Source organism: Mirounga leonina, unplaced genomic scaffold (assembly GCF_011800145.1).
Source record: "Mirounga leonina isolate KUSES-001 unplaced genomic scaffold, KU_Mleo_1.0 Mir_98, whole genome shotgun sequence".
Classification (NCBI taxonomy): domain Eukaryota; kingdom Metazoa; phylum Chordata; class Mammalia; order Carnivora; family Phocidae; genus Mirounga; species Mirounga leonina.
The window spans coordinates 7,248,415-7,275,318 of record NW_023270921.1 but is presented as its reverse complement, the minus strand read 5'-3'; the positions used below and the strand labels follow the sequence as shown (position 1 = coordinate 7,275,318).

The 26,904-nt window shown below is 46.5% G+C and overlaps 1 long non-coding RNA gene across 1 annotated transcript in view; it reads right to left on the bottom strand.

Annotated features, from left to right (window-relative positions):
* The window catches only part of LOC118006630, a 154,421-nt gene that overhangs the window by 84,586 nt on the left and 42,931 nt on the right, over window positions 1–26,904 (bottom strand). Inside the window, exon 4 of the long non-coding RNA XR_004678144.1 lies at window positions 5,266–5,424. This is a non-coding gene — a long non-coding RNA (uncharacterized LOC118006630). The remainder of the gene's footprint in view (window positions 1–5,265; window positions 5,425–26,904) is intronic.

Here is a 26,904-nt window from a genome sequence, read left to right as displayed (position 1 = left end):
AACCAGAATATTTGATTAAAGTAGCATCGTATTCATTCATTCATTCACTGTGCAATCACTGAGTATCAATTATGTCTGAGACACCATGGTAGACACAGCAGGGGATTAAAAGAACAAATAAACAATAAATAAAAACACCATGGTTCCTGGTCTTCAAACACAAACACAAGTAATTATATTACCAGGTAGCATGGTCCCTGGTGAGTGAGGGATGTGACAGGAAAGGGGGACGAGGAGACAAGATGGCTCTGGAGCTCGTAGGCTAGACAGTGGCCAAATGCTGGTGCTGTCTGGGGAAGCGGGCTCTGGAGGAGCAAGTTCAGAGAGGAAGCTGGGGCATTCAGTTTGCAAGATAAATTTTAGGCACAGGCAGGACATCTAGCTAGACACGCCCTGCAGGTGTTTGCAAATGAAGAAAGGGGGCTTCCGGATCGGCCAGGCAAGAGAGACTTGAGAGCCATCCATTAGAGGTGATCACTTAAATTGTTACAACTGAGATCAGAAACAAGCCAAGGCGAAGAACAAGAGAGGTTGAGTGCAGATCCTTGGGGAACACGATGTCTTACTTGGCTAGGTGACAGAAGCTCCCATCTTATGCAACACACACACACACACACACACACACAAGTGCGTGCACACACTCATCCCTCTATGCATGCGCGTCCTTCAACGTCCTGGCCCCTGAGAGCACCACACACCACATTTGCACTTGCTCCCAGCTATCTCCTGGTATCAGTTCAGGACTAGGAAATCTCATTTGCCCAAAGCAACCCAAAGGACTGTTCTTTAAGCCTTCAGCTTCCAATCTTGACTCTTCCTAGAAATCTGCACACCTTTGAGAGTGTGGCAGGGGGACAGCCACTGTTCTTAGACGTCAGTAATCCATGCCGTGGCATGAATGAGGACCTGAGAGTACTTTGTTGCATGGGGGCTGGTGACAGAAACAGTGTGAAGCACCCCAGCAGTCTGATCTCAGATCCCCCGGTCTGGATACACTGAGGCAGACTGGTTTACTCTGGGACCTACGTCAGCCTCTTCCACTAACTGTACCTCAATGTTCCCAACTGAGCATTTTCTAAACTGTATGTTTCATGAGATGGTAGTCCCCTAAGTATAGGCCTCTAAGCTTGTTAAAGCTTCTGAGAAGACTCGAGGTAAAGATGCCTGGTTAAATTTCTGTTCCCGAATGTATTTGACTTGGGCAACATTTTTTTTTAATTAGTGGCTGATTCTGAAAAGAAACTTCGGGGAAAGGCTAGACTATGAGATCTCTAAGACTCCCTCTGGATGTGCTATTCCCCAGACCCATGAGAGTGCAGGCACCTAAAACACAGGGCTGGGCCTCCTGGGAAGTTAACCGTTCGATCTCCTCTCCAGGGAGGCCCCACAGCCGAGTGTGATTGCACAAAACCCCAGAGAGGCAGCCTGAAGAGGTAGCAGCTTCTCCGAAGCATGAGACACACAGCTGCCTGCCAGGATCCCATGTTGGCGGGTATCTGGCTGACTAAACAATTTAACCTGGCCTTTCCTCATTCATTAAGGACCCACACTGCCTATTTCTCAGGCTGAGAACACTCTGGTGGCTCTTGGGTCTGGGCAAGGCTGGCATATGATCACACAGCCATCATTAACCCTCTGCTTTCCCCTCTCCTTTCTTAGCCTTGCTGCTTCCAAGGAGGCTGAAGCCGCCCGCTCCGCGCCCAAGCCTATGTCACCCTCGGATTTCCTGGATAAGCTAATGGGGAGAACCTCTGGATATGACGCCAGGATCAGGCCCAACTTTAAAGGTAGAGTAAACTTTCCTTCCAGATCCTCAGGGGTCTGCTTTCCTATATTACAGAATCAAGCAGCATGGTTTTGTATGCAGATGGTAAACACAGGGTATGAATCCCGTGACTCTTTCCTCGCCCACAGGCAGACATTGTTAGTCAGTTCTGTCTCCTCCCCACCAAGCCCGAAACAAAGCCTCAGAGAATCCCCCTCAGCAATACCTCTGGTTGCCAGGAGTCAGTAGGTGAATTAAAATCTATTGGCTCCCATTCTGTGCCAAGATGCCCTTCAACAGATGAATGGATAAAGAAGATGTGGTCCATATATACAATGGAATATTACTCAGCCATCAGAAAGGATGAATACCCAACGTTTACATCAACATGGATGGGACTGGAGGAGATTAAGTGAAATAAGTCAAGCAGAGAAAGTCCATTATCATATGGTTTCACTTATTTGTGGCACATAAGGAATAGCATGGAGGACATTAGAAGGAAGTGAAAATTGGGGGGGGCAGGAATCGGAGGGAGAGATAAACCATGAGAGACTATGGACTCTGAGAAACAAACAGGGTTCTAGAGGGGAGGGGGGAGGGGGGATTGGTTAGCCCGGTGATGGGTATTAAGGAGGGCACGTACTGCATGGGGCACTGGGTGTTATACGAAAACAATGGATCGTGGATCACCACATCAAAAACCAATAATGTGGGCGCCTGGGTGGCTCAGTTGGTTGAGCGACTGCCTTCGGCTCAGGTCATGATCCTGGAGTCCCGGGATTGAGTCCCACATCAGGCTCCCTGCTGAGCAGGGAGTCTGCTTCTCCCTCTGACCCTCTTCCCTCTCGTGCTCTCTCTCTCATTCGCTCTCTCTCAAATAAAATCTAAAAAAAAAAAAAAAACCAATAATGTATTGTATGGTGACTAACATAATAAAATAAGATTAAAAAAAAAAAAAAACCTATTGGCTCCCTCTGGTATAATGGACAGATAGGCAAACATGAAATGTGGAGAAATAGGTCCACGTTGTGCTTCAGGCACAAACGTATGCTCTGAACTTTGATAAGCCTCTTCCTTTCTCTGGGCTTCAGTTCCTCATCTCTACGGGGATAGAGTTGGCTCTACCTGTGGGTTTTAAACTGTGCCCGAAAAGGGAGCTGAGGGAATAATGAGCAAGCCCACCCTCGCTTCTCTCCCAAGCCATCCTACTTTGATTTCTTTTAGAGAAGAAATTTCCAACTAAAATTCATCAGCTGGAAGTTCCCAGGGATTGATATATAATTTTGAAACGTTCTAGTCTAACTCAGAGTCACAATTTCAAATGGCTACAGGGATTAGGCAGGTCACTTAAATGAGTGAGGTGAGCCAAAAGTAAGGCCAAAGGGAGTTGTAGCAACTGTGGAGAAACAGAGGTGCAGGTCCCTCGAAAGGGGACAGCCTCTCCTTAGCCCCAGCCCACAGTTACCCTGCAGGAATCAGGGCCCCATGTTGCCAGATCATCCAATATTCTAAGAAGAGCCAGAAATCAAGATTTATGCAAAATTTCCTGATCCTGAAAACATGTAAATTCAAACAAAACATGTTTGTGAGCCAGATATGTCCTGTGGGCAACCAATTTACAAATCCTCACCAGAGTGATCTGAGAAGTTTCTTTGAGCTCTCGGGGTCCTACGAGGTCCTGATGTCTGTTACGAGAGGAGGCAGGGCCCCTTTGTCCGGGGACACCCCAGAAGTTGCAGTAATCTCAAGCCGCTGAGCAGACTTCTGCAGGTGTGGTCTTGAGGAGCTCCTGGGGATCCTGTGCACTCCGACCATCCTCCCAGGACCCCTGCAGAAATCTTATTTCAAGGACCAACTGCCAGCCTTCTAATCAACTCTTGATTCCAGATGCCCTTCCTCACTGTTTCTTTTGGCTCAAGTCCAAGACCAAACAAGGGATGTGACAGCTGGTAACAGCTCCCTAATATTTGCTTACCTTGCTCCCCATTCTCTAAGTACCCTTCTCAGAGAGCTCTGCAAATGGAAAGTGGCCTGTGAGATGCACTGGGGTGGGTCGTTGGGGCCCACCTCCCACTCCTGTTTACCTCCAGGCTCCCCTGGCCCCTTCTCCTGAGGCCCGATCTTCCAACATCCTTAGCATGACCTTGGTTCCCTCAAGGGCAGGTAAGTCAGGACCAAGTTTGCTGCTATAGTGTCTGGACCCCAGCCCTTCACCAGGGTCACAACCTCAGACACCCAGAGGGATCAGGTATGACACGAGTGAAGCTGGATGGGGATAAGAGAAAACCAGAAAGCACAGGCTCAGGGAGCTGCCAGGTAGGAATGCAGGCCCAGGGCAGCAGGCCTTCCGAGGTAAGACTTGAGTCTAGGGTTTTCTGTGAAATCTTCCAAGTCGGCAGCTAAATGACATCTTTTAGAAACACCATTGGCCAAATCGAACACGTTCAAGAGCTGACCACCAGGTTGCCTCCCGCGCCTGGGACAATTTTCCGGCATTCCGGCCCACCACGCCCCCTGCTGGGCTCTCTCAGAACTCCAACCTGAGTGCCGCGGTCTAGCTCTCCAGAGAAAGGAGGAACTCGTTTGTTGAATGTGTATTCATCCAGGGTTCATGTGTTAGTCATCCTTCACGCATAGCACTGCACTTGCACATAGATGGCCCTCAATAAACCTTTCAAAGCTGAATGAATGAGCGAATGAACCAAAATACGTGCTAAGGCTTAAAGCAGTTAAGTGACTTTTCCAAGGGATGCCGTCAAGACTAGGATTTTCACTCAGCTACATTTACTCAATTCTTTGTCTAATGCTAGTGATTTGTTGATTTGTTTATTCATTCATTTATTTACTTACTTATTGGCTTAGCAGTGGACAGTTTTAAGAAGTAAACTTTGACCCAGACTATAAAATTATTGAATTAACGAAGACCCTTCTCCCCAGTCTGAGAGCCTTACTTTGAACATCCGGGCCCCAAATCTACAGGACTAGATAATGTCTCAGGTTTTTCCCAAACCTGCAGTGTCTCTACCCCCTTCAGTCCCCTCCAAGTCGGGCTCTGAGCAAGATACATCTTTCTAGACACCCCCCTCCCCCACCCCCACGCCCCAGAAACTGGGAAGCAAGGTTTCTCTGTTCTCCCTCGTGGTAAGAGCCATGAGGGTTCTCCTGCCCCTGAGTCCTCTGGTCCCTTCACATTTCCACTCAAGGCACAAACAGCATTCCCAAAAGCCCCATACAAACCACAGAGCTCCCGAAAAGGCCATATATATAAGGCCCTGTGACCCTAACACAAGAGGAAGAGGCCTGTGTTGTTTGAAAACTCCACAGAGTGATTAATCACTCAGCAGTTCTCTGCAGGCACCAGAAGCCTTGCCTGCTCTTGACTCTCCTGAAGATGGGGTGGCAGAAACAGTAGGCTCGGTCTGCAGAACACAGTGGCCATACAAACCAGGACACAGAAGGAAAGAGGGCGAAAACTGGAGTCCAGTCCTCCCACTGCTGACCTGATAGTGTGACCCGAAGGCCATCACTTGACATATCTGGGCCTCTGTTTCCGCATCTGTAAAATGATCCAGTAGGATCTAGGCCCTTCCAGCGCTGATAGTCTGAATCCTCCTTAAGACTTTGTGTAGGATAATGGCTCCCAGGATCAGGGGCACAGCCTAATACAAACACATACACAAAAGCAAAATTAAACTTTAATATTTAATGAAATATATACATTTTCCTGCTGCCACAGGCAGCCGGATTGTAATTTTCTCGAGGATAATTTAATTTCAGATTTATATCAATGAGCCGCACCTCCCCAGGGGTCCCTTTGGCTGGCGCCCTCTCACACGCATAAATCAGAATCCAATTTATATGGGTGTCACAGCAGCAGATACTTGCAGCGCCTGGTGGGAACTCTGAGTGCGTCATTTCAAGGCACAGGCAGTAACTCTTGGGGGCATTTTAATGGCATGAGACCGAATGAAAAGAAAAGCCTGGGTCTGAGTCTAAATGAGGGGGAAAAAAAATTTTAATGGGTCTTTGTTTAGGTGGAAGTGACAAGGAGGCAGATTTCCACTCAACAAAAGGGAACTTTTTTAGCAGACAGAAGTATCCAGCTATGGAAAGAGCTGCTGACGATGAAATGAGGTCCCCACCGTCGGAGGTGTTCAAGCACTCAGCCTTGAGTGGGCAGCTGGCGCCACTAGACCAGTGGCCCCCAAACTTGCCTGTGTGAGAATCACCCTGTTAGCTTGTTAAACAAGACACTCCGGGCCACGCGGCAAGGATTCAGGTTCACTGGGTCTGGGGTTGGGCCACGGACTCTGCAGTGTAAATGGTTCACCAGTGATTCTACTGCAGTTTGGGAAGAAACTGATGAGGTGACCCTCAAGAAACCTTCCAGCCCCCAAACCCTGTAACCTTGTAGTTCACATGGATAGCCTCCATAAGGGAATTCCAAACCAAAGGAGCACAGAGTGTCTACCCAGATCAAGAGGGGAAATTGTAACCCAGAAACAGGAAGGGGCGTGCCTGAATCAAATAGCCAGTGAGTATTGGAGTTTCAAAAACCCAGGAAGCCCGGCACTCCCTTGGAGGGAAAACCTGGATTCCTACCACAAGACTGGGTCCCTTCCTGCACACCAAGATTTCTGAAAAGAAGGAAACTTTGACTGAGTTTGGGTAAAATGTTTGGGCTACTTTCTAAAGAGGGACAGAGAGGAATGGGTAAGAGGGGACACAAAGACATTTGCTTCCTTCTTTCCACAATCAGAAAACTTGGGTGTGAGTCCTGGCTCCACCACTTGCTGGCTAAATAAGCCCAAGTAAGTTATTAAAACTCTCAGCTCCACAGCAGGGACAGTGATTTTGGCCTGGCTCCCTCAGGACCTCATGGGGATCAACAAGAAAGCAGACCTGAAAAAATTCACAGGTTGCACACTGCAATCTTCATGTGAAGGATTATGAGCTATTATCCAAGTCTTCCCCACCTTCAAGGTCAGCTCAAGGTTTATCACCGTCACGAGGTCTTTCCTAATGCCTTGCTCCCCAGAACCTCTCTTACACCTAGACGCCTACTGTTTATAGCAATCTTACCCATAGTCTCACACTCCTCTCTGGTTATTTTATATTGGCCCCCTTGTCAGCTTATGGGGAAGCCCAGTGCTTAAAATCCAGCATTCTACCACTCTGTGACCTTGAGCATGCCCCTTCCTCTCTCCGAACCTCTCTCCTCCAAGTACAGCCAGTCACCAGCTTTGGAATTAGAGAACTCTGAACTCCAACCCTGGCTCAACCACTTACTAGCTGTGTGGTCATGAACAAATAACCTCTCTGAGCCTCTGTTTCCTCATCTGCAAAATGGAGGTAATAACCATATCTTCTGGAGTTGTTGAGTGGATATAATGAGATAGTATCAGTAACATTCTCAGCACAGCAGCAAACCCTGTGATGCTCAGTAGAAGGTAACTGCTCCAATTAATAGTATAAAAATGAAGAGATTGGGTTTCAGCTGGACAGAGGTCCCCTAACAATGAGATCCCAAAGAGCAAATATTCCTCCATGTCTTTCCTATCCTTTGCAGTAGAATTCAAAAAGCTTGCCTGGAAAGTATTTAATAAAGACTTACGGACTTCCCCTGAGGTTCCCTCTGGATTCCTCAGCTGGTAATTCCCATCAACGCCCTTTCAGGCAATCATCCTTGGTTCCTAAGTTCAAGGCAAGGAACTTGCTGTTCCTTGCGATTCCCAAGATGGCCTCCAAATGTTGGAGCCGTAAATACATTTCAGCCACAAATTAGAAGGCAGCCGATGGGGTTTGGGGAAGGGATTTCAGCCATATGGCAGGATGATGAATCATCCTGTGTTAATGAAAGTACATCCTAGCTTAGCCTCTGGTGTTCTGTACCTGGTGCTCGCTTGGGGACCAGGGAATCTGGCATAGTGATGTGGCTGGGAGTCCCTGCTGCTCAGGGGTGGGGTGGAGGGCATGTAAGGGTCTCCTCCACCAAGAGGGATCCATCCCTGAAGTCAGTGTTCCAGGAAGGGGTTCTATCCTGTGGGTTCCTTCCTGGCCATGGAGCTAAGCAGGAAATCTCTCTTGATTGGCAGGTCCCCCGGTGAATGTGAGCTGCAACATTTTCATCAACAGCTTCGGTTCCATTGCTGAGACAACTATGGTGAGTGAGTCAAAATACAGGCTGCTATTTCCTGCTGGGGACATCTCGCTCGCAGAAATATGTACCCTCTGCATTGGGCTTCCCCAAGGAGGGGAGAATCTGGTGTTTTTTTCAGATCTCCAGTGCATACCGTGCGACTGGGGCATTTTTACTGTCCTATTCAATGTTTTGGGTGAAGACACACATCTGCAAATGGCCAAAGAGACAGCAGAGCTAGCACATGCCAAACACCCAGGATAACAGAAACAAAATTATAGCAACAGGCTGAAGTTCTAGATGAAAAGAAAATGTAGAGATGCCTGGGTGGCTCAGTTGGCTAAGCATCTGCCTTCGGCTCGGGTCATGATCCCAGGGTCCTGGGACTGAGTTCCGCATCGGGCTCCCTGCTCAGTGGGGAGCCTGCTTTTCCCTCTGCCTGCCACTCCCTCTGCTTGTGCTCTCTCTCTCTCTCTCTGGCAAATAAATAAATAAAATCTTAAAAAAAAAAATGTAAAGAGCTGCTTGTAAGTTTACAATTCAACTGTGCAAGAGCAGAAGGCTGCTTCTAGAAGCCTCAGTGGGTCTATTGGGTTGATTCAACTCCTCTCTCTGCTTTTGTATATATTTCAACATTCTCATAGTAAAAAGTTTAAAATAAATCAACTATACTGGAGAAAAAGACCAGAAGGAAAAAATACCAAAACATTAATAGCAATTATCCCTGGACTGCAGACTTAACGGATAATTTTAATTTTCTTCTTTCAGTCTTTCCCTATTTTTTGAATTTCTGCAAGGAGCAAATACTACACTTGTGATTATAAATAAATGCAATGATACTTTAAAAATTTTTTCTCAATCCTTGAAAACAAAACAAAACAAAAAATAAGTTGTACTTGTTTTGAAGGGAGTGATCTAGCTCATGAGAAAGGAATTAAAGCAGCCTAAAGTCATCTCTTTATGAGCCAAGTGAGAGCAGCCAGCCAGTCACCAAGTGCTATAGACAGATGTTACTGCCAGGAAATCCTCTAAACCACCCATTTCTGGACATCCCCCTGGCCCTAGTTAAGTTCAGGCTTCCATGGGGCTTGCTCACATTACTGCAGAAGAGTCTGAACTCTCATCCAGCCCCACTCCGAGCCTTCTTTCCCACACACTGGTCTTTCTGAAATACAGATCCAATCACACCATTGCCCTGTTCAACGCCTCCCTGGTGGCTCCCCTTCACCTTCAGCACTAAGCCCCAATTCCTTTGCAAAGCGTAGAAGACCCTTGGTGATTCTACCCTGCTTCATCTCTCTTCTCTCTCTCTCTCGCTTCCCCTTCTGGATAATGGAAAGCCCTAGAGTTCTCCAAACAGGTGTGTCTCTGTCTGGTGCCACTGAGGACTCTGCCTAGAGCACCAGACCAGCCCCCCTTCCCTTGCTGACTCCTTCCCATGCTCCTCTAAGTCTATGCTGGAATTGCACGCACAGGAAGCCTGCACACTCTCACACACGGGTACACGTGTGAGTTCACCTGTGTGCTTGCCCCAAGGCTACGATGAGTTCTTCCCACCCATTCTCGTGACACATTTTACAGTGGCCGTAACAGCACTTACCACTCGGGGTGTAACACGTAACAGGGTTAACCGTCTGCTTATTCATCCCTGCTCTCGCCATAACGTAACTTATTTCTGGGGTGGAATCTTGTCTTGTTTCCCGTGGTAACCTCAGCAGCTGGCGCAGTGATTTATTTATTTTATTTTTTTTAAGATTTTATTTATTTATTCATGAGAGACAGAGAGAGAGAGAGAGAGAGACAGAGGCAGAGGGAGAAGCAGGCTCCCCGCGGAGCAGGGAGCCCGATGCGGGACTCGATCCCAGGACCCTGGGATCATGACCTGAGCCGAAGGCAGACGCTTAACCGACTGAGCCACTCAGGCGTCCCTGGTGTGGTGATTTAATAATGGGTACTCAATAACTTCTTAAAATAAATAAACCAGTCATCAAGTATAGTGTCTGTTGACTCACACAATTATTTGGTCCTAAACATTTATGGAGATTAGATCCAATCTTTCAGTCCCAGACTGGTGAAAATCACTGAGCTCTATCGGTCATGGGGCAAATGGTCCAAAATCTGTCCTTTTGCAAAGAGGCCTGTCTTGATAGGGTCAAGTAGACCCTGCCCGCCTCCAAAGGACAACTGATCAAACTCCCTAAAATTTAATAGGCCTATTATCTCCAAACCGAGATGATCCCACCTGTTGACATGGCTGCTTTTCACTGGGTATCCAGATCAAAAAAAACAAGTTTTTCCACACTTCGAATGGTGTCTTAAGAGCTCCCAATGCTTTTCTTCTTGTCCCTCCCAAATCAGAAGCACATTATTCATACTCTCTGTGTGGTGACACTCTCCTTCTGGAATGGTACATAGTCATCAGATCAAGTCAGGGACCTCCCAGTTATGTAAAGAACTTGGTTCTTTGAGAACAGGTGTATATACCTGCTCTCCAAACCCATCTCAACTTGTTTCCCTACAATGGCCGCACAGAGATCTATTTCCTGGGCACAGATTCCTCCTAAAAGAATAGCAGTTTGCCCTTAGCTTGTGTGGTGGTTACAAGCCAGGCTCTGGCATCACATAGACCTGGCCTCACTCACTATATATGAGGAGCCGGTTTGCTTCATGTCTTTAAGCCTCGGTTTCCCCATCTATGAAATCCCCAGTGGTGACTAACATACTGACTTCATCGAGGTATCATGGGTGGAAATTATGTGCAAGAAAGTTTTTGTCACAGTAAATGCTTTTTGTCAGTGCTCTTAATTTCCCATGATAATGTTGATGACGATGATGATGATGATAATGGAGCCTGCAAAGCTGTAACTGATCAGCTGTACGATCCTGAGCCTCCATTTCCCCTCCCCCATGTCTCCTGCCTACCTTTCCAGACTTCAGTCCTGCTGCATTTTGCTCTCTATAGAGACAGCATAGCAATTAAGACACAATCTTCCTTGGCCAGACAAAACTCAAGGTTCAGCTCTGTGACCCCGGGCGGGGTAGCCTGAGTCAGCCTCCTGATCTGTAGAGTGGGGTACCAGTAGCATCCACCTCGTGACGTGTTGTGAGGATTAAGAGATAAAGCACAGAAAATGCTGAGCACGGTGCTTGACACAAAGTACACATGCAGTGAATATCAGCCATTATTATTAAATACAGCTTATAATTTTCAACACATTTCACACCCACTCTCTCATCTGATTCCTTCACTAAATATTTGGTCTTCTGACCACTCTCTACACAGTAGACATGGTAGACACTATGTCCCCCAGTGTGCAGCTGAGCAAACAGATACGGACACACCAGGCATGGATAAAGATCCAGTTCTCCTGACCCATAGAAGGTGTTCGTTGGGCACCACCCTGGCATTACATCAAAGGGCAAAGACTCAGGAAATCGAGGGGCCACAGACCCACACAGCATGCATAAGCAACCACCTAAGCAGTATCAAAAGCGGAAATCCAACCTCACCTCGTGCCAGGCTCAGCACACCTCAGGGGAAAATAGTACATACTAAAACCAGAGATAGCCCGCAAGGTAAGCCCGGGGGACACGGCCCCCTGCGGTGGAGAAACAGAATCCACAGACAAAGAATGAAGAATTGGCAATGATGTGCCTCCTTGGGAGTGGTCCACAGGTGATACAGTTTTCTCCTTCTTAATTAATGTTAATCCAAAATAGGAGTTACCATGTTCAGCTTGTACATTCCACAATACTGTGATTTCCTCCCCCCACTGGGGTCCTTAGTTATCTATATGCATTTAATTTACTTTGCAGATGATTTCAGAAAAACAGAACCTAATATCTCAGAACTAGAAAAACTTTAAGAAATTGTCTAAGGCAGTCCTTCATTTTACAGAGAGGGAATCTGACGGCTAGAGTGGGGACAGCACGGAGCAAGGTCACACAGCATGAAGCAGGTGTGACAGAAACCCAGGTCTAATGCTCTTCGCGTGGCCAAGGCTTCCCCTCACCCTCAGCTTCTTTCTCATCTAGATCCCACCAACCAAACCCTTTGGACCACTTTCCCATTCAAGCCCTCTTTCCTTGTCACTCAGAATATGCTTGGAGAGCAAGACTGGACCCATATTAATAACAAGAGCCACATCCATGCCTTAAATGCTACTGCGGGCCAGGCAGCGAGCAGAGCACTTCTGCATATGTCATCTCATTCAGAGCTCACGACAACCGCCATGAGGCACAGAAATGTTATCCCCATTTTACAGATAAGTAAGCTGAGGCTCAGAAAGGTTAAGTCACTTGCATAAAGTCACACAGCTGATCAGTGGCAGAGGTGGAATTTGAACTCAGATCTTATCTCCCCCCAAAGCCCGTCTTCTCCTGAGCCAAATATATAAATATTCAATTCCTGGATGTTTGGCATTCCCCAGCCCTTGCTTGTTTCCTTTCATCATAAGGAAATCAGAGATGAAAGGGAGCTTCACTGAATGGACTCCCAGCCCAGCACTCAGTCCCACCGACCACGCAAAGAGCCAGCTGTGCCTCCTGGGCCCGTGGTGATATGGATGTAGTCCCAGTGCCAGAAACTTTCCAAGAGCAGCAGTATAAACAGCTGGAGTCCCCAGGCCTGACTATCTGCGTCCCAGCGCCTGGCTTTATTCACCGGCGCTAACAGACAAGAAGCAGAGAGAGGCAGCCAGAAAAGCAACAGGGGTCTCTACCCATTCCCGACGAGGGGAGGGCTGAAGCTGCCAGCCCTTCATCTGACCTTTCCAGGGACTTTCATTGAGGCGATGCAGAAAACAAAGGTAGTTGGAACGGGAATGGAAAAAAGGGAAGAGGGAAGGGGGTCCTGAACTAGAGCAGCCCCTTGGCAGGCTACAAGAGAAAGATTGGGAGCTAGAAGCCAGAGGGATCCATCCAGCTTGTCTGGACACACGGAAGTGTGCACTAAGTGCTTACACTACAGCATCCATGTGTCTGTGTAGTATTTATGCCCCTGTATATACTGTGGGACTGTGTATTTGTGCAAATGTGTATGCACATAGGCATGTGTACATGTATATGCTAGCTTAAATATACTGAAACAGGTAACCTCCAAGAGAGTGTGTATGACCAAGTACAGGTATGAACATAAGTATGTCTGCTTCTGTGGTTATAAATGTACACGTAAATAAGTATGGATTGCATGTTTCTGTGTGCACACATATATGTAAGAATAGGTACAAGTACTTAAGGGTGAATGTACAAGAAGTGTCTTGTCTTCAGTTACACAACTGTACATGGGGATTTGTGGGTAGATGAGCACATATTTAAGTATACGTCAGCATTTGAGTGAGCACATTTATGTGTGTATGCACGTGCGTGTGAATGTGTGTACACACAATTACATGTGAATAAGTGAAAGAGCATTTAAATGTGTATCAGTATGTGAGTACGAGTATGTGTATGCATGTGTGCAGGGGCAGGTTTGAGCGTGCACGCGTGGGGACACACTGAGAGCTGGAATTCATGTGTAAACAAATGTGAGAGAGACAGAGTGTGTGCATGTGTGTATATATGTGTGTGTGTGTATGGACGTCCTTTGGGCATGAATCCCAGTATGTCCATTATTAGGACCTGTGCTCCGGCCTCTCTTGCCAAGTCTTGGGCTAGCCTGCCATAGAGACAGGCACACTCTGTCCAGGACCCCCAGGGATTGATGACAGCCTATCCAGCTATAGTCTACACGTTTGGCCTCATTTGTAGGTATTAAGGAGCAATGGAGAGAGTCCTGACCCAGAAGTCAAGAGACCAGGAGTTGAGTTCTAACTCTGCCACAATTTCATGCTACTGATACTCAGTCCCCGCTAGGTATCTGGCTCCAAGAATGGTGTGTAAAACACACGAGTAATAGGTATGAAAGACTTTCATGAATGCTATAGAAAGGCAAAGGATTGTTAACTACTGAACCAATCAGCCAAGGACTCCAATACATAAGCCTGAGGAGATGCCTTCTTGGTTTTTTTCCTTCTGTTCCCTATTTATTCATTTATGCTCTCCACCTCCATGTATTAAGGTCCTATATGTGCTGAACATGGCATTAAGCTCTAGGACTAGAATTCTGTTTTATTCGTATTAGTCTAGGCTTTCCTGCTGCAACAAATAACCCCCCAAATCTCAAAGTCTTAAAACAACAAAGATTGATTTATCACTCATCTCAAGTCTGCTACAGATCCAGGGGATTCTCCAAGACTACTACCCTGGATGTCGTGGCTGAGCATTACATCTCCATATCAATATGTGATTTCACATTTGTCGTGCAAGGGAAGAAAGCACTGAAGCCTTGAGCACCTCATTCTCCAAAGGAAGTCATGTGGCCCTGCCTGAAGAAAAGTGTGATCCCCCCACATCCCCAGAAGTAAACAGAATAGTAGTTCTCTGCTTTCTCATTTGGAGACGGTGAACAACAAAACCAAAGGTGACAACACAGTGTGATGAGAGAGATCACAGGACACTATGGGACATAGCGAATCATGACAACCCATAGCAATATTGGCCAACACTTAGGTCCTATGTGCCGGGTACTGTGAAAATGCTGTTGTGTGACTTTGGGTAATTTTTCTAAAGTGGAAATCTATTCATGGTACTCTCCATGTTAAAACCTTCCAGCAGAGAATGATGTCACGGAATGACCCAACTGTAAGAGGGTTTTAAGAAACCTGTTTGTGTTCAACGGTGCTAAAAGAGGGGGAAAGTCAAGTAAGAAAAGACAATAGTATCCAATGGGTTTGGCAGTGGGGGCTGCAGGAAGGGGAGCGTGTATGAAATTAGGGAATGTAACATCAGGGGCATGGAGAAAGCAGAAGACAAACTGAAGCAAAGACAGTAGGAAGATAATTCTTCCAAAAAGCTTGGCTGTGAAGAGAAGGTGAGGTGGCAGTATTTGTCATTTATTGACCACTTTATTGAAAACCAAGCATCTGTGCTTAGCAAATTATGGGGATTATCCCATGTAATCCAACAATCCCATTTTATAGAAGAGGAAACGGAAGCTCAGGGGGGCTTAATTCACCGAAGCCTTTCCAGCCGATAAATGTCCTCACCAGTTACCACCCCGCCTCCCCCCCGCCCCGCCCCAGCTGCCTGACTTCTAAAGCCCTGCTCTTGGCCCAGCCCACCTGCTCAGCATGGGGCAAGAGGAAAGGTGGCAGAGCCAAGGGGACGATGGGCCCTCAGAGGACATGACCTCATCCTGGTCTTCGGCACTGTGGTCTGGTTAATCAGTAGGATTTGTGCAATTCTATCAGAACTTGCATCACCACAAGACCTTGTCCATCCATCCCTTTGGATATTTGCAAATGAGACCTCAAGATACACAAGGACAGCTACCACTACCCCTTAGTCCAACCCTAAATGTTAATACATTGTTTGGGAAGCAGTACTTTACAACCCCAACCTACTTCTGGGATCAACTGATTGAATAAAGCAGATACATTGAGTCATGAAGATAAAACTAAATCCATCTACTCTTTTCCAACCCTGCTGATGTCAGTCTAGGTGACGTCATCTTTCTCCCACTTGACTAAAACAACTTCCTACCTGCTTCCGAACCTCCCCTCGTCCTGTCCCCTACTGCTTCCCATAGTGGCTAGAGAAATCTTTTGAAACCCTCAATCCAATCACAGCCTTCCCCTGCGTCAAGCCCCGCAGCAGCTTCTCTTCCTCTATTCTGTCCTGTTCCCTCCACCCAGACAGATCTCTGTGTGAAATGGCTCCTTCTCATCCTGCAGGGCTCAGGTACCTCTTCAGAGAGCTCTTCCCTGACTCCCTATCTAAAAATGATCTCCCTTCCAGTCACTATCACATCACTATGTTCCTTGAAGCAATGTCTCAAATGTAAACAGTCACCCGTTTGTTTGCTGTCTTGTTTGCTTTTTTATTTGAAGGGGTTTTGTGGTTTTTTTAATTTTACGATGTTATGTTAGTCACCATACAATACATCATTGGTTTTTGATGTGGTGATCCACGGTCCATTGTTTTCGTATAACACCCAGTGCTCCATGCAGTATGTGCCCTCCTTAATACGCATCCCCGGGCTAACCAATCCCCCCGCCTCTAAAACCCTGTTTGTTTGTCTCTCTCAATCATCTCCATATACCCAGTGCCCAACACACTGCCTGAACCATAGGAGCTCAATCAACACTGGGAAAGAATTAACCTTGGAGGTCCTCTAGTTGAACGGCCATCTGTTGTCAGAATCTCTGCCACAAACACTGTGGCCAAGTAGTTTCTTCTTGTATACCTCCAGAGACAGGGATCTCCCTATCTCCCAAGGCAGCCCATTCCACCTTTGGACAACTCTGAAATCTCCAATTCTGTTCCTAGGGCCACAGAGAACCAATCTATTCACCTGACAGTCCTTAGATAACTGAGGTCAGTCCTCTTGCCCCCTGCCCACACCTGGCCTCTTCAACCATCCCCCATGGTGCCCAGTCCCTTTACCATCATGGTGCTTGCCAAGTACATCCAGGGCCATCGACTTTCATCTTGAGATGAAAGGCCAAAAAAATGAACCCCAGGGGCGCCTGGGTGGCTCAGTCGTTAAGCGTCTGCCTTCGGCTCAGGTCATGATCCCGGGGTCCTGGGATCGAGCCCCGCATCGGGCTCCCTGCTCCGCAGGAAGCCTGCTTCTCCCTCTCCCTCTCCCTGCTACTCCCCCCTTCTCATGTGTGTCTCTCTGTCAAATAAATAAATAAAATCTTAAAAAAAAAAAATGAACCCCAGCCTCCAGGATGCTCAGAAGCCTTCACTGAAGCCTTTCCAGCTGATAAATGTCCTCACCAGTTACTACCCCCCGGCTGCCTGACTTCTAAAGCCCTGCTCTTGGCCCAAGATGAGACCACCGCCATCCCAATTCTGGGTTAGTGGGCTTCGAAGCATTGCTTTGAACAGCAGCTCAGTTCAGTTTTAAGCTAAATCTTATGTAGCACTTTGACAAACTGATTAAACAAACCAAAACAAGACTATCCCTTGGTTTTTCTCTCAATCCCTGCCTCCCCAAGGCCACCCCAGGGAACCTCCTCAGAACCCTAAAATCATTTCTATGCATGCCACTTCAAAGACATTTCCCATTAGGTAGCCATGTCCCAGTGTTAACTCACACTATGCTACAGACAGCTAGACTCTGGAACATTCTTTTAAGTACCTGAGTAACAGATGAAAACAAGCTTTTGTAGTAAGTCCAATAAAAAAGAAAAGAGAGAGAAAGAAAAGAGGAATGCCCCCTGCTTCCCACTCTCCTCCAACTCCCACTGCCCTATCCTGAGTTAAGCACTACAGATAAACAAGTCATGTACATCCTACTACCTCGCTCGATCGCACATACATTCATGTACATATGCACAACCGTTGTATAAATAGGACTGTGTTCTTTCCCTTCCCACCGTGTCTTGGAATCTCTCTCCCCGTGACTACATATGGGTCTAACTCATTCCTACCTCTCTGCACAACACCAACTTGGAATATGAGTTGGTTTATTATTACCACATGCCAGATATGACAAATAATTCTAATCTGTTTCCAAGCTGTAGGGCCTGCCTGTAAAATCCCATGCTCCATGGGGCACCTGGTTGACTCAGTCAGTTAAGTGTTGGACTCTTGATTTCAGCTCAGGTCATGATCTCAGGGTCGTGAGGTGGAGCCCCACATAGCATCGGGGTCCATGCTCAGGGGGGAGTCTGCTTGACATTCTCTCTCTCCCTCTGCCCCTCCCCCTGCACTGTCTCTCAAATAAATAAATAAGTCTTTTTAAAAAAATCCCATGCTCAGGACAGGCCATCATTCTGTGGTATTAAACCACTCTTTTCGGGATGCCTAGGTGGCTCAGTTGGTTAAGCGTCTGCCTTCAACTCAGGTTATGATCTCATGGTTCTGGGATCAAGTCCCACATCGGGCTCCCTGCTCAGTGGGGAGTCTGCTTCTCCCTCTCACTCTGCCGCTTTCTGCTTGTGCTCTCTCTCTCTCAAACAAGTAAATAAGATTAAAAAAAAAAAAGTTCTTTTCCTGATGGACCTTTTATGTTTATGCAGTTTTTTACTATTACAAACAATGCCACAAAGAATATTCTTGTACATAACTCTGCACATTTCCTCAGGATATGTTCCAGAAGTGGAATGACTTGATCAAAGGACATGCAACTTTTTGTGATTTTGACAGACACACTGCCCAGCTCATTTCCAAAGCTTCTAATTCACTGTCCCCACAACAGTGTTCATCTCTCTTTATCCTTACCGACCCAAGATATTATCAAGCCTTTTCATTTTACCAAATGGGATTTTTTAATGGTGCCTCATTGTCATTTTTAATTTTCACTCCAGACTCCTAGCGAATTTGAACATCTTTGCATATTCTTTGCATGCTGGGCATTATCAATAATATTATAGGTTTCCCTTTTTACATGTACCTCCTTAACACAGTTGGTTTCGTTTTTCTGTAAAGTATTTGGTGGTGGTTCAACTCTATTTTTCTCCAATTAGATAGTAAGTTCCCCATCATTATTATTATTTTTTAAATTTTATTTATTTATTTGACAGAGAGAGACACAGCGAGAGAAGGAACACAAGCAGGGGGAGTGGGAGAGGGAGAAGCAGGCTTCCCGCTGAGCAGGGAGCCTGATGTGGGGCTCGATCCCAGGACCCTGGGATCATGACCTGAGCCGAAGGCAGACGCTTAACGACTGAGCCACCCAGGCGCCCCTCCCCATCATTATTCTTAAGTGGTCAGTATTTCTCCACTGGGAAATGTTATCCTTCTCATAAACTAAATCCCCATATATACCTACATCTGTTTCCAGTCTCAATGTGTTGTTCTGTTGCTCCATTTGTCTGTTTCTGCACCAGTACCACACTATTTTAATTACTATGGCTTAATGTTATATTTCTATGTCTGGTAGAAAAAGTTCTCTGTTGTTCTTTATAAGGTTTTCCTGATGTTTCTAGCCCATTTCCCCTTCCATATGAACTTTAGAATCAGCTTGTTGAGGCTGATAAAAATCACCTCAGGTTTTTATTGGGGTTGCACTGAGTTTATAGATTAATTTGGGAGGAACTGACATCTTTACAATATCATATAAACACAGTACATCTCTCCATTTATCTAGGTATTCCTTTATGCCTTTCAGTAAAGTTTTAGAGTTGTTGGGGTTTTTCTTAAATATCTATGAGTCACAGATTCTTGTTAGGTTTATTTGTGGATATTTTGTGAGGTTGGCTGCTATTTTGGATGAGATCCTTTTTGTTGTTGTTGCTTTTTTCCATTACACTTTCAGTCTCTCTACACAGCTAATGCTAGGTCATTTTTTATACTCTTGGGTTTGGGGGAATCCAAGAGAAAGTCTATTAAATGTCATCCAATTAGATACGGCTCAACACTCCACAAAGCCTCGATAAACTGAATACTAAAAGAAGGCCAAAGAGAGAAGGCTCAGAAATGCCATTAGAGTCTGTTACAGACAGAAAACGGGGCTGGATGCCTCTCTCCCAGTACACCACCGAGGGGGGCATCGCAATAGGGAATTTATGACAGCTCAGAGTTGGCTCCCTATCATCGGATTCAGAAAGGCTGACTCAGGACAATCAAACCCACAAAAGACTGAAGTTGGTAAATAAGACTGCCACGTTATTTAATTTACAATGGGGCCTTCCATTTGAGTAACAAAAATGCTAATGTCCTCCATGAAAGCACTCCCTTGCCGCTCTCTGAATATCGGGGAAGCCAATCAGGAGTCACATTAGACATACCTGGAACTACAGGAAAAGAAGACAGACAGGCTTTAAGGAAAATTTCATCCAGGCCAGAGAGAGATCTAAGAAAGCATCCCTGCCTCACCACACAGAAACCCTCTCTGCAGGAATGAAAATGTTGGTGTTCCCCCCCACCAGATGATGCTAGATTACTAACTGCCAAATTCCTGCTCCTCAAAACACCCTTTCTCATACTACTAAATGAATATCTCCCATAGGTTTATAAAACAGTTCTCTAAATGAGATACAGTCCAGTAAATTAGGGTTCCAGTTATTAAATTACAAGCACAGGCCTGTTCTAAATCATCGGGATTACACGTGGGACATTGTGATTGATGCTGGGCCTTGCCAAACTCCTCTACTGAAAATTCTTCTCTGCTGTTAGTTTAACCCACACAGAGCAACCTGGTTTCCATATTGCCAAATGTGCTCATGGCATGTCTCACTACTGCGCCCCGTGCTGCCAACACTGTCCTCGTTCCTCTTTCCAGCTTAATATCCACCCCCAATTTGCACCCTTTGGCAACCAGTTATGAAGCCACCTCACTGTTTAATATCCCAATCCAAAGTTCTCCACCTGCTATTGACTATAAGGACATGCATGAGCCAACCTGTCACATGGGCTCAGTGGCATCCCAGTATACTATGTCTATTATATTTCTTTACCTACCCACGTAGGAATTTGGTTTAAAAAAAAAAGGAACTAGAGAGGCAGCATGCAGTTGTGAAAAGAACATGAAATTGGGAGCCAAACAGTCCTGGATTCATATCCCTGCTCTAGCACCTACTAGCTATGGGAGCTTGGGCCAGACATTTAACCTCTCTTTGATCTCTCTGGATTTCAGTTTCCTCCCCTGTAAAATGAGGATAATAATACCCAACGTGCTAGGTTGATGAAAGGTTTAGAGATACAATGCATATAAAGTTCTAGCAAATGCTAGACTCCCAATAAAAGTAGCTGCTATTAGCATTTTATGTAATTATTAAACTCATGCTGTGTTTTAGTGATCCCCTAAAGACAAACAAAGACGCTCAGCTCCACTGGTCCAAACCATCTACAGTTCTTTACAACAAATGTATCTCTGGTTGCGTGAGATCCGAATGAGAATGCACCAGGCAGGGTGGTGACTTGGGAGAGGTTCAAGCCACAGAGCCGGCATCTGGAGCCAAGGAGTCAATGGGTCGGGATCTGGGGAGTCTGCCAGCACTGGACTTGAATGTAGAGCAGACGATGGGTCAAACTCAAGGGTCAGATCAGGACTGAGGTAGAAGCACTAGTGGACTGCTGGACTTGGGGCAGAAGCTTTGTCCTTTTAATACTTCCTGATAATTGTGGGTCTCTGCAAACCCACAGCTACATAACCATAGCTAGAGGCAGTATCCGATGGCATTCAGGTGACATGAAACTCTCACTTGGGGCAATTCTAGGAGATCCCGGGAGGTGCAGTCTAGGACTTAAGTGCGTGGGCTCTGGCATGAAAATCTTGGGTCCGAATGTCAACTTCGGCACTTACTCGCTGTGTGATGTCAGAAACAGTACTTTCACCTCTGTGTGCCTTGATTTATCTAACTGTAAAATGGGAATGGTAATAGAACCTACATCACAGGATTATTATGAAGATAAAATAACACACATCACACTCTTGGCATCATTCCTTACATGTGATAAAGTCTCAATCTTTTTTTTTTTTAAAGATTTTATTTATTTATTTGACAGAGACAGACACAGCGAGAGAGGGAACACAAGCAGGGGGAGTGGGAGAGGGAGAAGCAGGCTTCCCGCGGAGCAGGGAGCCGGATGCGGGGCTCGATTCCAGGACCCCGAGATCATGACCCAAGCGGAAGGCAGACACCTAACGACTGAGCCACCCAGGCGCCCCGATAAAGTCTCAATCTTAAGTATTAGTGTTATTTGCACCGCTGTTATCAATTCTGGATCTACCAGTAACTAGTGGTAGATTTTAGGGCTTTAATTTCCTCACCTGTCCAGTGGGGAGAAGAATCTTCTCTTCATGCCAAATGGCACAGAACAGCAACTAAGTATGATGCATTATTAATAAAAAGGAGCCAATGCTATATACTACTTAAAAGGAGTCAGCCAGTCATGGATTCAAGTCTTGGTTCTGTCACTAACTTTACACAAAGCCCTTGATATATCCAGGCCTCAGTTTATCTGTAAAATGGCATTACTGTGAGAATTTAGAGAGAGAGTGTTCACTAAAGCTCTTAGCACAGGACCTGGCACTCGGTCAGGATTTAGTAAACTCTGCATATGCCAATGAGCCAGGTCCTTACTCTCACAAAACTGGGAAGAGCTGGGGCTGACTTGTCCCACAAAGTTTATGACTTTGGCTCCCCAGTGCTTCTCAGAGGTCTGAAGAAGTGCTTGGGAAGAAGGGCAGCAGGTGGGCAAGGAAGCAGCGGCTCATAAACCAAGCCTGGGCATCCTCTACTCTGATGCCCCCAGTCCCTGGCTTTCAGCAGACTGGTCCAGCTCTCATGCTAATCCCAAATCCTGTCAGAGCCAAGTTCACATTCGAGCTTCTCCAAGGAGAGCAGAGCCTGCTCAGTGGCACCTTCAACTTGGTTCTCCTTCTCCTACCCTCAAAGGTGTACAAGGAGATAGGAAAATAAGTGGGATGGGGTCAAGATGTCTGTATGCAAGTCCCACCTTAGTCGCTGAATTGCTGTGTGGCCCAAGGAGAGTCCCTTTCCCTCTCTGGGCCGTGTGTAAAATGAAAACGTTGAGACAGAATTCTCCACAGGTTCTTTCTAACTGTAATATTTGATGATGGTGACAGAAGTATGATTCTCTCATCTATCCCAATCTCCATTCCTGCTGTCTTAGCTTAGCTTGCCCTTCTTGGGCTGCCACAACAGACTCAAAACAGGTCCCCCTGTGCCTGTTTCTCTCAATTCCAGGACTTCATGGTCTTCCTGCCATACTGACCTTTCTGAAGTCAAACAGAGATATTGCTCCACTGCTTGAGACCCCAGTGGTGCCCAGTTGACTACATGACAAAATCCAAACCCCTTGGTTTGGCAGTTAAAGATATCTGCAATCTCAAATCAACCCATTTTACAGCCTTATCACAACAGAGTAGTTGAGAGCATGAACTTGTATAATCAGACAAACCAGATCCAAATTCCAACCTTACTGATTACTGTGTAAGTTTGGACAAATTATTTAACCTCTCTGAATCTTCGTCTATAACTCAGGTTGAAAATACCTATGTTGGGCGCCTGGGTGGCTCAGTTGGTTAAGCGACTGCTTTCGGCTCAGGTCATGATCCTGGAGTCCCTGGATCGAGTCCCACATCGGGCTCCCTGCTCGGCAGGGAGTCTGCTTCTCCCTCTGACCCTCTCATGCTCTATCTCATTCTCTGTCTCAAATAAATAAATAAAATCTTTTAAAAAAGAAAAAGAAAATACCTATGTTATAGGATTGTTTTAGAGATAAAATGAGATGAAATGTGTGGCGTGCTTAGCACAATGCCTAGAACATAGTAGGTCCTCAATAAGGGGGACCTATTATTACTTATACGGCTAGTGGTTGAGCTAAGCTGAACTGTCGGAATGCCCCTACCTTCACATCTTTGCTTGTGCTGTTCCTTCTACATGAGATTCCTTCTACCTGCAAGTATATACATCCTAATCTAAAGACTCTGAGGAGGCCACATCCCAGTCCTCAAGTCCCGTCCTGCTCTAAGCCTGACTCCTCACCTCTGGACTTCCTCCTCACACATCCCTGTCCTCCTTTCCAGCTGAAATTAGATAGAGCTCCCATCTCGGAACAACACCAGACCTAGAGATGCTAACTTCAGTAAGATGAGGCAAACTGAAAGGGGCTATTTCCTGGAACCCCTGGGTGGCTCAGTCGGTTAAGCATCTGCCTTCAGCTCGGGTCATGATCCCAGGGTCCTGGAATTGAGTCCCATATTGGGCTCCCTGCTCAGCAGGGAATCTGCTTCTCCCTCTCCCTCTGCTGCTCTCTCTGTCAAATAAATAAATAAAATCTTAAAAAAAGGGGGGGGGGGCGCCTGGGTGGCTCAGTTGGTTAAGCGACTGCCTTTGGCTCAGGTCATGATCCCAGGGTCCTGGGGTCGAGCCCCGCATCGGGCTCCCTGCTCGGCGGGAAGCCTGCTTCTCCCTCTCCCACTTCCCCTGCTTGTGTTCCCTCTCTCACTGTGTCTCTCTCTGTCAAATAAATAAATAAAATCTTAAAAAAAAAAAAAAAAGGGGGGGGGCTATTTCCAATGTCACCTTCTCTCTGAAAGCTTTTCCAGATTCATCCAACCTGGCTGGAAACTATCTCAGTGGCTTGAGAGCAATATCTAATAGCAATGTTTTAAAACCCCTTTGACCTCTGTCACTGTCAGCTTTGTATGGTAGATATTTGTGTCCATATCTTGCCTCGCCCGCTAGATAATTTGAACTGTCTGAGGATAGAAACCAAGACCTTATGCTTCCATCCTCACCATTCTAGGCCTAATACACGTTTATAGAGTAGAAATGAGTCTAGAGAAGAGACATCCCTTGAGAGCCAGAATGCTGAGACCTAGGAAGGTCTAAGAATCTGGTTCTTTGTCCAGGGCTTGGGCGCTGTCTCTTGGCTCTGACTGCAATGGTAACAACATCCCGCCCACCACATCCCCTTCTCACCAGCACACTCACACAGGCTCTTTCCTACTAAAACGCTTCATGCTTCCTCTTTTGCCACAGTACTGAGTTTAGAGGAGCTTACTGGAAAAGGTTAGAATCTGAAATTAGACACAGTGGGGGTGGCAGTGGGGGGCAGATCCCACTGCAGGTGGCACAAGGAAAGCGGCCAATAAATGTTTATTGAATGACATAATGAGTGAATGAAGGGATTAATGCTCTGCCTTGGTCTTAGAAGCAAGGTAGCTGCCCAGGTACCAGAAAGCAGACCATCAGGGACTCTTCACAGGGAGGATGGGTGAGTTGATGCTAAAGACTATTGAGCTAGAGTTCTGGAAATCCCTCCCACCTCAGACTTAGATGGGCCACCCTTGAGAGCTTGAGACCTGGAAGCCAACTACCGGAGCTGGAGCCTGAGGTTCTAGGGTAGAGAACTCAAATGTTGCTCCTCTGGCCCCTGAACCTGAACAGGGCCCCCCAGCATGTCGAACACTGACCAGTGTGATTGCAGGGCTAACTAAGCAAAACAGCCTTTAGCCTTCAGCCTATTACACCAATTACATCGATCACCTCCAAACTGCATTTCCTACTGCCGTTTCCCAACCAGAGGGGAGAAAATCGATGCAACAGCTTCTTTGGGCAGCAGCTGCTGCGGGCAGAGTGGGGGCTGCCAGGAGGAGGAGTCAAGCTGCCCGAGGACACCAGATACATCCTCCAGGTCTCCTGCTCTCACTTTTCATCAGCCATTTCATCACGAGACCCTATGGCTTCTGCTTTGTTTTTCTTCTTTTAAGGGATGTGCCTTTACCTTTTTTTACCATCAACATGCATTTACTTTTATAATAAGAAAAAATATTTTTTAAATATCAGTCATAAAATGCAAACGTAATAATGTCCTCCCCTAGTTAAAATTCTTCAAAGGCTCCACATGACTCTCAGGATGAAGCCGAAGTTCCTCAGGGCAGTTCGCGAGGCCCTGTAAACGGTCCTCCCCTTTCTCATCTGCTTGCTCTCCTTTCCAAAGGGCTACGCCCTGCTTTGCCTCTAGGCCTTCCAATATGCAGTTCCTCCTGCCCCAGAGGGCTTGTCTTCTTTGGCTCAACCATATCTGGTCTGACCTTGAGTATCACTTCTTCTGGAGCCTTCCCAGACCACCAGCCCCAGTCTAGCGGGAGGGCCTGTCTTCTACACCTCCCTGGCACCCTATACTTAATCCTTATGGGAGCCCTTATGTCCGTGTGCTGTCAGCATTACACTTAGGCTCTGGGGCTGCAAGAATATGTCTTTCTTGTTCTCGGCAGATCCTCCATTGCCTAGAACAGTGCCTAGCGCTCAGTAGATGCTCAGTTAAATGTTGCCGGAAAAAATTAAACTAGTAGCAACTAGCTATTCGATTTGGAAGGGTTCTTTGAGACCATCTATCCTAACTCCTTTTAACACTAGAGACGCAAATTCAGGTTCCAATCGTGGGTCCTTTACTGAATTGCTATTTGACCTTAGAAAATGCCTTCCCTCTCTGGGTCTCAGGCTCTCCACTCTCAAATGAGGAAAGCTCTTCTTGCGTGAACTTTTTCTGGCTTTGCCTCCTCCTCCCTCTGGGTATTGGGTGGCTCCTAGGTGCACTGACTGGGTGGGTAGGCGAGACGGTGCAGGAGAAATGTAAGGTCAGGTTCATCCTCTCGAACTGTTGCTGATCAAGTGGAGGAGATAAGACACATACAGTGATTCTGTTTTGCTGGGAGATCAGAAAAGGAAGAGGCCATGGGAGCCTGGGGGCAGAAGCTAAAGGCTCCTGCAGAAGCTGACGCCGCTGAAGCTGAGCAGGCAGAATTCACGGAGGCAACAAGGAGGAGAGAGGAGTATCCCCAGCACCCAGCTGGCTATCCGCCCCTGTGGGACGGAAAGGCGGGTGGGGCTGACGGGCCTTCAGAGCCCAGCTCTGCCGCTTACTAGCTCTGGGCCTTGGACAAGTTTCACAACCTTTCCAAACCTCGGTCCCCTTCCCCTCACTACGGGAACTTGGATGTCTAGCTTGCAGGGGTTTTGCGAGGATTAAGTGTGAGACAGTATCTAGAACAGCGCCTGGTACCTAACAGACCATTTTAAGAAATGCCACTTTCTTTTCTTCCTTCCAGCCACATAAACAGAATTGACATGTCACTGGCAAGAACCTCAAAAGCGCAGCTGGGGTTTGGGGACTGGAGGCTTTTCCTGCTCCACCACTCATGGTCTGTTTCCTATGACATGACTTGCCCAGTGCCCCATCACACACACACACACACACACACACACACACACACACTCCACATAAAATTGAAGAGAGAAAGAGAGGCTACTTCTAATTCCCCCGTAAGAGGTGGCCAGATTGGGAGCTGTCCATTACTGTCAGCAGGAAAGACCAAGTATCAACATCCAGGTCTGGCCTAGAGTCCTCCCTCCACCAATGGACTTACAAGACATGAGATTATGAGACCAAATGTCATTTTCTATGGGGCTGGAGGGAGAGGCTTCAATTAAATTATAGCACAATCCTATAAAATACCTTGGAACACTTTATG